This window comes from Lycium ferocissimum, chromosome 1, assembly GCF_029784015.1.
Source record: "Lycium ferocissimum isolate CSIRO_LF1 chromosome 1, AGI_CSIRO_Lferr_CH_V1, whole genome shotgun sequence".
Classification (NCBI taxonomy): Eukaryota; Viridiplantae; Streptophyta; class Magnoliopsida; order Solanales; family Solanaceae; genus Lycium; species Lycium ferocissimum.
The window spans coordinates 6,048,244-6,061,034 of NC_081342.1; positions in this window are offsets into that span (position 1 = coordinate 6,048,244).

A 12,791-nucleotide genomic window follows, 5' to 3' on the forward strand; every position below is an offset into this window, starting at 1 on the left:
GGCATTGTAATGATGTAGTCTGAGAACTCGACATTCCTAAGGAAAAAAAAAGTAATTAATGTCAAACACGTAAATATTCAAAATTAAGCAAAAATGTGAAAAATTTCTAAAAAGAAATTTGATTTACCTATCTGACTTATTCAGCAAGAGGAAGAAGGCTCTGACTTTTCACATCAACACTATGAGTTTTACGAAGAATTTGTAAGCCTTGCCTACCTTTACTTATGGATCCCACATGTGATATAATATGGTAAATTCATCACAATAAATAATACCGTTGATGTTAGGAGCGACAGCTCTGCAGACAAATTTGAAAGTTATTGTCTTTTTTCCTTCTATTTGGAGATTTTTGTTTCCTTTTCCGCAATTGTCTTTCATTATCGCATTATGTTGGATAACATTTAACGATTTCTTTTTCGACATTATGCGTATAAAATATGTGTCTGAGGGAGTTTAATACATAAATATTTTAATCTAATAATATAAATGATTATGTCGGAAAAATAATAATCTGTTTAATCAATTTTTATGCGTCAATTATTCTCTTTAAGTCGTAGGTTTTCAACATCGAATCTTCAATTGATTTCTCAAATTTTCAGTCTCATTCTTTTTAAAGCGTTCAGTATGACATCTCTAACTTGTAAAATAAATTTATTTTAATGTTTCAGGTAAGTAGTTTATATGCACGTGTCATAGACATGTATTTTCATTCAATTATTAGACAATTTATACATAAAAATAAAAAAAAAATCTAATATACATTAATTTACTTAAATACTATATTTTAATAAATGTGCAATTAGCATTGAAGCAATTAGTAATTTACATGAAAAACATACTTTTATCTTTAACACTGAAACGATAATCTGAGGTTGTGTCCGTAGTCCATTTTAAAGGACAAGCATATTACTATATTAGTATACTATCAGGGCAAAATTTGTTATGAATGCTCAAGTTTACTAGCATCGTTATTAGATAATCCAATAAACGCAGACCCTAATTCTAAAAATCTGCATATAAGCTAATCATGACGTCTTGCTCGATTAAGACCTTTTGGAATTAGCCAGAAAGTATCATTTATTAAGCAATTGGGGAAGCCAATCGATGACATAAGTATGATTATATATAGTGATGAAAAGACTAATCTTTGTGCACGTGCCTTGCACGTGTATTGTCTATTAAATAATACTAAGTTTATATCTAAAAATACTTAGTGATGAATATCATATAAATATATAGTGTAAAGAATCTTTTCCGTTTCGAAACCTCCGTAAAAGAAATAATATTTGTTTTGAATTATCATTGTTTTCCCTGTTTAACCCTCACTTTCTCACCAGATTCTATAAATTCCCCAAAATTTTTGTTATATAAATATCTCCATGCCTTCCGTATTTGTAAGTCGAAGGTGCTCAACCTCATTTCTCCTTTATAACACCTCCAATTTTCTTTCTCGGAGCAAGTTCGATTAGAGCTTGCTCTGTCTCACTAGTAACAGTTTTAGATCACATACATCGGAAGTTGATACTTTTTAATACCTAGAGTGAAAAAATGCCTCAATTTGGAAATGTACCACAAACACCAAATGAGAAAATGTTACTGGCTCGTGGATTTCGCGTTGAAAATGAAGAGTTCACATTGTCGATTAAGAGGCATAAGAGAACCATAACTTCTCTAAAAGAGCTCAAAGCGGTTGGTCAGTATTCAATTAATTCTATCCATCTTACTCTTTCACCAAAATCTTTTGTACGTCAACCACATAATTTTATCTCAAACAATAATTCAACAACTCAACAAGAGTCGTCACCTCAACAAGATGTGTTTTGTGGGATCCCAAGACTTTTCTAACCCAAAAATAAATTTTTGGAACCAAAATAACCCATTAAAAAAAAAAGAACCTAAATAGTCTTTACGCACAGATTATGTGCGTAAAAGGACCAAAGTATAGTTTTACGCGTTAAGTCCTTTTACGCACAGAATATGTGCGTAAAAGAGGTCAATTATATCGGGCCCTTCTTCTTCCCCACTGGTCCCCCCGAATTCGAAAAAAAAAATGAAAATCAGCCATTAAAAGTCCCTTTCCGAGGTCCCACGCGATCAAAAACATCGTTTTCTTGTTGATTTTCAACCCAAAAGTTGTATATTGAAGTCTAGGAATAAGTTTCTTCGCAATAAAGCGGCATATCATTCAATTCAAAAACTCAAAATCAAAGCTTCAATCTAGGTATTTCACTACGATTTTTCTATTACATTATTAACCTAAGCATTACTATTGTGGGAATGTGGACAAAAAAAATACTTTTACGCACTTTTTTTGTGTGCAAAAGGGCTATTTTCAGCCCGTTTTTCATTTTTTTTTAAAAAAAAATTTCTTCATTTGTTGTTAATTGTTTATTTATTAACCTAAGCATTACTATTGTGTGAATATGGACAAAAAAAATAAATTATGCACTTTTTTTGTGCGCAAAAGGATCAAGCCAGCCCTTTTTTTCATTTTTTTATTTGTTTAGTTGTTGTTAATTTGTTAATTGTTTATTAGTTGCTTATTTAGTATTTGGTAATTGTTAGATTAGTTATTTCATTTGTTAGACTAGCTAATTATTTATTTAGTTTTTGTTAAGCAAATTGTTTATTTGTTAATAATTTGTTAATTATTTGATTAGTTAGCTTCTTGCTTTATTTAATAATTATATATAATTAATTTTTATTATTTGACTAGTTAGTTAATTGTTTATTTATTAATTATATGCTAATTGTTTGCTAGCTAATTGTTAATTTTTTGATTTGTTAATTATTAATCTTTATATCTTTAATTGTTAATTTATTTATTTGCTAATTAGAAAATTGAAAATCCTTAGTTTAGGATTCAATCCTTTGTATAATATCTCGGTAAAAGTTTACATAACTAATACTACGTATTAGAGATTAATTAAAAAAATAATGATTAATTTAAAATGCGTAAAAAAATATACCACTTTAATCCTTACTTCATGTATTAATGATTAATTTAAAATGCCTAAAATAGATAGGACACCACCATGGAGCTGGGACCCTTCGACAACAGAGAGGTACTTTATCTACAGCATGAGCATAGGTCCGAGTATGTATGGGATGCACCGGTATCCTCTAGTAGAGTGATCCGTACCCGTTTGAGGGAGTCAGCATGGGATATTCTAGAGGCTATTCCCCCACATCCCCGTGTCATAGATATACTACGTCAGGGCGGTATCTACCGGTGCATCGAGGTTGGTCGGCTTGTGCACGAGAGGGCTCTAGTGACGGCTATGATTGAGCGCTGGCGACCGGAGACCCGTACATTTCATCTCCGCATTGGCGAGGCTACGATCACCCTGCAGGATGTCGAGGTGATTTATGAGATTGATGGACAGGCATTGTATAGAGTGGAGCCTCCGGAGATGCTGCTGTATCGCCAGAAGATGGCTAGGCTCACTGGTTTCGAGCCTGCGGAGGATGTGCGTGGGCGAGTCGGTTGTTGCGGTCCTCCCTCCATGTTCACTTGCGCCTCGTAGACTGCAGCGCATCCAATTGGCGAGGCGATGCCTCAGGTTGATGTTGACCGACGTGCTCGCTTATATCTTCTCATCATATTCGGGAGCATCATGTTCCCGAACACGTCAGGTGCGGATATGAGCATTAGATATCTGCTCTTTATCGAGGACCTAGACGGTACCGGGATGTTATAGTTGGGCGCCAAAAATTGTCCTGGATTACATGTACAGAGGATTTGATCGAGCCTCTATGAGCGAGAGGGTTGAGGTCATTGCCGTATTTAGCCTGTTATCGGTGTAATATATATTAAGTGTGTGTAGATAAAACACTAAATATATTTTTTCGAAACAACGACCGATAAATAATTTTTTTTTGATGACTATGACGGATATGGGTGTGGAGTAGGTTGAGACCTTTTCACCCATAACCCGCCACCTCCGATGACTATGTTGTCGAGGATATGCCATACGCGCGGAGATGGTCGCGAGGGCGTACCGGAGGTGTAGAGACGCACCATGTCATTCTCCCGTTTAGGGATCAGTTAGACCGCATGATGGCGCCCGAGGTAAGTTTTTGTTTATTTAACATTAGTTTGTTATTTTTGTTAGTTTTTTATTGTTAACTAGTTGAATTCCTTTATAGGCTTTCATATGGACGCCGTATGATCGGATTTTTGGGTCGGTTCCGGCGTTTTGTGGAGTGGTGAGCACGTATGTGGACCGCACGGTGGCCATTGATCCATATGGACATCGTCGAGCATCACGTACCCGATCGCGTATTACGACGGTTTAGGCATGTACAACATACCCGCGGCTACACATCGGAGCAGGAGCCATTACACCGGGGACGAGCGGTTCGATCGACACAAAGGCGGCATGGCGGGAGCGTATGCACCGGAAGTCAATGCATGGAACGCGAGGATGACGACTCTAGCGACGGTCGGACATGACACTCCGGTCCGCATGACGATACGACGTGGTACGTGCATATCACTTGCTCCCCCTTGATTGCCAACCTCGACGCCGCGACCGATGGTCGAGGATGTATGCACTCTCAGGAGCGTATGAGGCACTGGTAAGTTTATTCAATCGTCATCTTATTATGTATTACTTTACGAATTTATTCAATTCTTAAAATTTGCAAATATATGCAGCTACGGATGACTCTGATGATACGCCATGAGAGCATTCCCCTTACGGAGTCCACCGACCCCGGGATAGCAGCATATGCAGCACGGATAGTTCATCTTACCGACACTGGTATGACACAGGCACAGGAGTGGCATCGTGTCGATGAGGATGTACCAGAGGGTGTTCCTGAGGGTGGTAGGGCTGATAGAGGTGGGCGGGCTGATAGAGGTGGTCGGGCTGGCAGAGGTCTAGTAGATGAGCCTGACGATATAGCCCGTCAGGTTCCGTCGGCTACATATACCCCTTCTTTTTCGAACGTCGACTTCTGAGACCCGGATATACGCCAAAGTTATGATCCTTGGTCATCATTTCCACAGTGCCGGTACTGGTGATCTACATACGGGAGTGCGAGAGATGAGGACTTGGATATTATTTTCAATGACTTCTTTCTTCGTTCAACAGCCGGGCCTACGGCACCATCTGCATCTCCGGCTCCGCGGGCCGCTCAGGAGCCCTCTCACATGCCATCTCAGGAGCCCGTTAACACACGGGTTTGTTTTTTTACAATAAAATAATGTATTAATTAAATATTTTATTAATTTAAACTAAATTTACATATATTATAGGTTCATTCTTCTGCGCCTGTGGACTCGTCTCCGCCTGTCTAGATTGACCTCAAAGGACAAGAGGGGCAGATTTTCTTATGAGAGGTCAAGTTTATCCGTCATCGTTCGTCCATCCAACAAGTGTAAACCCTGATTTTGTTAACTCGCATCTGGCTCAATCATCAAGTTTTGATCAATCAAACATTTGGAATCGCTCTCTTGCTTTCCGTGGAGACATTAATCCAATTGACCAAACAAGGCCATTTATTAATCGATTGGAAAAGCCAAGTCATGAGATAATTATGGTTTACGATTGTGATGAAGATGAGGAAATGGAGTTGGATTTGGATTTGAACCTCTAGAGAAGACCAACATGGATGTAGCTTACTTATCATATGTTGTAATATTGTCAATTGTTTGCTTTTTTCTTTCTGTTTTGGTGTTTGCTTTGTTTAACTTAAATGAACTTTAATTATGTTGTTTAATTTATGATGCATGTCTTTAATTTTCTCTTGCAAAATTGAAGTGTTTCTTCTGTTTGATAAAGCAATTATTTTTGTGTTCTTTATATATTCTAATTGTTTAGAGTGCAAATCAACAAGATAAAATCCAGCTATACATCAGTGAAATGGACAAATGATCATAAAGTTTGCCTAGCAGGCGCTATCTTGTTGATTGGCCCAAAAGACACCCTCCCCCTTTGTTTGTGCCCACATCAGAAATTAAAACTAGGTCTATACAAAATTATTATGATAAGTATTAATTAATAAGTTAGTAAAAATTATAATTAATATTTCAATAGGTTAAATTACAGTAATAACATAAATAATATTTTGCATTATCTGTGTGAAAAATAATGCCATCTTCTCCTATCAAATATTATCGTGTGCAACAAAGTCAAAGTCTTGGAAATAAATAATAATAATAAATAATAAAAAGAAAAGTCCAAGAAATGAAAAGAAATCACAACACGAGTTGGAGGAAATGCTACATCTACCTGGTTTGGATCGAAAATATGTGCAGTCACCTCCGACCTTGACAATGTACATGTACTTCAATCAATGTACGACTGAAGTTCAGGCATACATGAAAAATTCAGATATACATGATTGATTTTTAATCAATTTTAACACGCATATCTGTAAAAAATATTCGAATTTTGTACCAAACATTAGGCGAAAACGCCTTATTTTTTCTCTTCATAACCCACACTTTCAGACACGAATGTTTGAAATTGCCAAGCTTCATACGCGACTATCTGAATTTGTGCTCGAAACGGATAAACTTGCAAAAATAATTACAAAAAGGACACAAGTTAAATGGTGATCACAAAAGCTAGTATCAACTTCGGCCCAACAACATTTTTTTCTTCTTTATTTTAATTAAAATTTCATCTTTGGACTTACAAAATAAAAATATGTAAAGGTACTACCTTTCATTGTTATGACATTGAAGAAAAATATATTTACCACTGAGGATAGGGAGGTCGATTTTTTATTCTTTTTTTTAAAAAAAAAAAACCTTTTTAACCACCTCTTAATTTTATTATGTTTTATCTTTTACTGTTTTTATTTATTTTAATTATTACCTCCGGTACAGGAATGTTTAGTTTTAGGCTGTAAGCCAGTAACAGTAATATAAAAATAAAAATAATTTCGTAGTGACCTTAAAACATATTTGATCAGTGAATAAGCCATTTGTTGTCCCTTGTACCGCTGTCATTGAATGTACTTTGCAAATACGGTGATTGCTGAATAGGAGTTTAGGCTGTCAGCATTAATTAAAGAACGGAAATAGACAAAATCCAGTTGATTATACTTCAGCTATCATTTATTATTTTTTTGGCCAAAAAAGGTTCACAGATTTTCACATCAATGTAGCATATTTTATCATTAAAAAAAATAGACAAAATTCAATTGATTTCTCTTAAGCCATCATTTATTATTTTTTTGACCAAAAAAGTTCATTCGTTTTTATCTAATTAAAGAAATAAGACAAATCCAATTGATTTCTCTTCAGCCATCATTTAATAATTTTTTGACCCAAAAAAATCATTCGTATTCACATTACTTCAGCTTATCTAATTAAAGAAATTATACAAATTCAATTGATTTCTCTTCAGCAGTCATTTATTAATTTTTGACCGAAAAAGTTCATTCATTTACACATTACTGTAGCACATCTAGTTAAAGAAAATTTGACAAAATTTAATTGATTTATCTTCAGATCATTTATTAATTTTTTGACAAAAAATAGTTCCTTTGTTTTTACATTACTGCTGCTTATCTAATTATTATATAAAGAAAATAGATAAAATCCAATTAATTTCTCACCAACCATCATTTATTAATTTTTTGACGAAAAATAGTTCATTTGTTTTTACATTATTGCTACTTATCTAATTATTATATAAAGAAAATAGATAAAATCCAATTAATTTCTCACCAACCATCATTTATTAATTTTTTGACGAAAAATAGTTCATTTGTTTTTACATTATTGCTGCTTATCTAATTATTATATAAAGAAAATAGATAAAATCCAATTAATTTCTCACCAACCATCATTTATTAATTTTTTGACCAAAAATAATTCATTTGTTTTCACATTACTGCAGCTTATCTAACTATTATATAAAGCAAATAGATAAAATCCAATTAATTTCTCCCCAACCATCATTTATTAATTTTTTGACCATAAATAGTTCATTTATTTTCACATTACTGCAGCTTATCTAACAATTATATATATATAAAAAATATATAAAATCCAATTAACTTCTCACCAACCATCATTTATTAATTTTTTGACCAAAAAAAGTTCATCTATTTTCACATTGCTACAACTTATCTAATTAAAGAAAATAGATAAAATTTAATTAATTTCTCTTCAGCTATCATTTATTATTTTTTTTGACCAAAAAATGCTTCTTTGTTTTCACATTACTGCAGCTTATTATGGAGTGACAAGTTTCTTTGAGAAGAGACTCTGCATCCAACTCAATCATACTTGATGGAGCCAATAATAATAAAATTAAAAGGAAATTTACCTTACTTTTCTCCAAATAAATTTTATTTCCAATTTGTCAAAAGCTATTGATGAGAAGAGAAAGGCAGGAACATTAATACAATAACAATATATTGTCCATACCACAGGTCGATAATTATGGACTTGTTTGCTCGAAACAACAAAAATTAGAACAGAATAGGGCAAAAGTTGCTCTTAACATATTATAATTGGCTCAAAAATGCCCTTCTTCCATCTATTAGATTAAAAATACCCTCAACGTTTTTTTAGATCTATAAATGCCCCTTTGTTAACAGAAGAATGATATGGAATTGGTGAGTCATTTAATTAAATCAAATGGCTTCATCTATGTGGATTTGGGTTTTGTACCATAGACGTGTCAGGTTTTTAGATTAATATATTTTTTTTTTAATCTTATATGTAATCGTACACATTAGACATTAGCCAAATGTTCATTAGTAGTAAATTCAATACTCTATTAATCAATCAATATACCCTATTAGCCTACTTAATATTTCTATTTTTTTTTTTAAATATCCTTAACAATGATTGCATTACTTTCGTGAGCTATTAGTAAGCTAAATTTTTATAAGTAAAATTTTCTTGGCTTTTGATATGAATACTTTGCTGTGATGATTGTAATGGGAACGAGGAATCTAACTGATGGAACTTATAACGAGGAATGAGGATGCTTATAAGAAAAAAAAGAAGTACAACTTATAGAATTCAAACTATTAATCCAAAATAATCGAACTGATTAATTCAAAATCAAACTTAAAAAAATCATCAAATTCAAACTTATTTGGTTTGTATTTAAATAGTAGTTTCTTAAATCTGAAAACCGAAATCGAAATTGAAATTTCATACTTCAATCCAAGCTGTCGGATGCCCAGTTGCCCACCCCTCGAGAACTAGGGGGAAAAAAAGATCTTTTATGTTATCAAAAGATGGGGAAAAAAGGTGCCTCTTTAGATTCGTTTATTTATTTAGTTATTTCTAATTATAACGAATTAAAAATTCAAGAACAAGTACTTCCATATAAAAGTGGCAGTTGGACTCACCCTTCCTCCCATCATCCAAAGTTTAAAAAATATTCTGTTTTTACACCACCAACTACAATCTTTCTCAATTTTTTTTTTATTTACTTGAATAATACTAAAGGTGTGCATAATTATAATTACTAACTACTTCAATAAAAAAGATAACTGTGAATAAACTTCCACTTTTATAAGCTAAATACAATTTAAAGATAAGGACATATCGTGAAAGAGCACAAGGAATAGGGGATAGTTACAATGATACCTATTGAACTTTAAATAAGTGATGATATATATTTTGCGTAAAGTATGTTATCATTCTTATAAAAGATTATTATATAGAGGTGGTTCAGAATCTATAGTAATTATTATTCTACTAGATAATTATCCTATTATTGTGTGGGCACTGGGTGCACTATTACATCTTAGTCTATTTCATGATCATGAAGATAAAGCTAAATACATTGGAGTTATTTGTGTATTAGAGAATGATTGTATCAAAGACACAAAACATCATGGACTATTCGAAAATGCTTATAGAAAAAGACAAAATTAAAGGAATGATCTAAGTGAACGAGAATTAATTCAAACATAATAATATCGCCAGAGGAAAACAAAATTCTGCTAATTCCTATTCTGGTCTACTTTGTATAATATATTTTAATTATTCGACTTTAAATTTTTATGGATTTACTATGGGTTTTAATGATATATTTAATATTTGGATCTTAATTAATATTATAGATAAACTAATTGATGTACTATTTTTGTTCATTCTTTGTTTCCCACTTAGTGTTCAAAGATTGCTTTAGGACTCGAATAACTTAGATTCGCATTAGAAAATTCTACTTTAGAGTTTAGAGAGTAAAAGACGCCCTGAAATAAACTCGAAATACAAAATACATTGATAGTAAGAACTAATGATTACAACTCAAACCAAGCAGAACAACGTTCATGAAAATACCAAATGCAGAAGCTATGTACGATGGAAGAGAACCAAAAGAAGGGAATGAGAAGGAGAACTCAGAAAAAGGGACGAGGAAACACAAAACAATTCATAACAATTCGCATAAGCGCTTATGTCTAACCCTAAGTCATATTTAACCAGTTAATAATTGGGCCTGGTTCCAACTATAAAACTTTCCAACAATTTAATCGGCCCAACAATCTTAACTGATAACACTCCCAAGTCCCTATCAAGAATGTTGTCATTTCCGGACCTAAAATCTCTAGTTAAGAATGAAGAGATACTCATAACTCCACTATAACTTTTGGTGGTATATACTATTGTTGTTCAATCACCCTTATAAGAATGCTAGTTAATTAATATCATTCTGACTTCATAAAGTCAAACAATGTGATATAAAATGAACAAAATGAAATATATGGATATGACTTGAATTTATCTTTTCCATTTTGGCTGCCATGTTTTCTCCTTTTTCTTTTCCTTTATTAGGAAAGGCGTGTGCTTGAACTCTTACAGAAATCACATGACCAGAAATATTTTCTTTTGCGATAAAAAAATAAAAATAAAGTATAAAATACAGAAACATCTTGTACTACATTAACAGAAAACTTATATTTTATCTTGAGCAGTATTAACAGATCCAGAAATCTCTGTTAGGAGCATCCAATGTTGTTGTTCCAATAATTGACTTTATTCATGACAAACTTTTTTTACTAACCAATGCAACAGACATACCATATGTGTTATTTCTTTCCCCAAAACCCATGAAACCTTTCTTCAACATTTTGTGGCATTTAAGGCAATCATGTGCCCAAATTCATTGTATGTAGTAGTATTAGGTATGATACTTATATTCAGTGTTTGGCTTCTTTACTTTGTGTCTTTATTGTCACAGCTCATTTAATAAAACCAAAGGTGTATTTGGTGTCATAATGTTTGGGAAGAATACCATTTATGTGGGAAAAAACAAACTTCATTATAGGAAATATTTTTTTAGATTATTTTTCCGTCACGTACGGTCCAAAATTAGAGGCCTGAGCAACATTAAAAGGTTAAAGGAAAACTCAACTTACTATGGAATCTGATAAAGTCTTCTTTTTTGTATCACCTGGACTCCATCCACCTGGATCTATTACTTATCAATCACATCTATGTTCAGCTAATCATACATTCACAAACTCATAAGTATTGAAATAACAACTAGCCATGAAACACAATCTGTGTCCATTCGCATAATAATAACTAATCTCAAATCAATCAAATAATGTGCACAATCTCAAAAGATAACTCCAAATCCTAACATTATGAAACAACTCTAGAGTATAAGAAGCAGTACGTTCTTTGACTGAACATAAAAGGTAGTCTGGTCCTTCCAAATAAGTTATATGGCTCATCAATAATAATAAATCTCATACGTTCTTTAAGAATTGGCGTTAGCCTCACATATAAAACAAGTTATAGAATAGTTAGCTCACTTTGTGCCTTTAATCTCGATCAAACAAGACTCAATAACCCCTTAATATGCAATTTCTTACTAAGTTGTTGCTTGGTTAGGGGGTGGGGGGTGCGTGGGTGTGTCTTTGTCCCATGCAAAGTTGCAGAAGGAATGTTTATTCACTAAAGTTTGACGTGGTAAAGTGAAAAACAATCAACCCCTCCCCCCATAAATTGGATTAGAGAAAAAGAAGCAGTTTGAGTACTTGGGGACATTCTTAAGATGAAACCGCACCATTTCCTCTAATTGCTTGAATTTTACATTATGGCTTGATTAATAAATAGTCTCTTTGGTTCGATTTGCTCTAAGAATAGACATTATAATAGTTGCAAATTGGTACCAACAAGAACATGCAACCGAATGTCACACTCCTTATATAAAAATAAGAGCAATAATATTTAAAGATTATAAATCTTCTCTACGTGGAAAAAGTCTACAGAAACAAACAACAACAATAGCAACCACAACGTACTGCCAGAATTCCACGAACAGTGAATTCGATAATATAGAATGTACATGATTTATTCCTATTCCGTGGAGATTGATAAGTTGTTTCCAAAAGATACTCGACTTAAGTGTGGCAAGTCAAAACAGTTATGAAAAAGAAAATACGATAGTGAAAAAACATACCAATTAATAAGAAAAGCCGGTTCTTACCCGACACGAATTCAGATATAATTGAGCTCCAATGCGGTATCAGACACTGGCTGAAAAAAAAAAAAAGGAAAAGCAGTACAAACATTCATAAAAAGGAACAATAGCAATCATAAAATAGTGTTAAGAAAAAAAAAAAGAAATTAAGTGCATAATTGATGTATACAACTGCCCCTTCGACTGTCACCACCAAAAAAGAGAGCTCTCACTTTTCCTAGGCGCAAATTAGCACCACTCACTGTGGTTTCACATTTCCACACTGGACAAAACACTCCCACTTCAAGGGTACTTTTGTCATTTTATTAAAAAGTTCCCTCATCACACCTTCTCCATTTTGTCGAGAAAATGACAAAAATGATCCCTTATGTT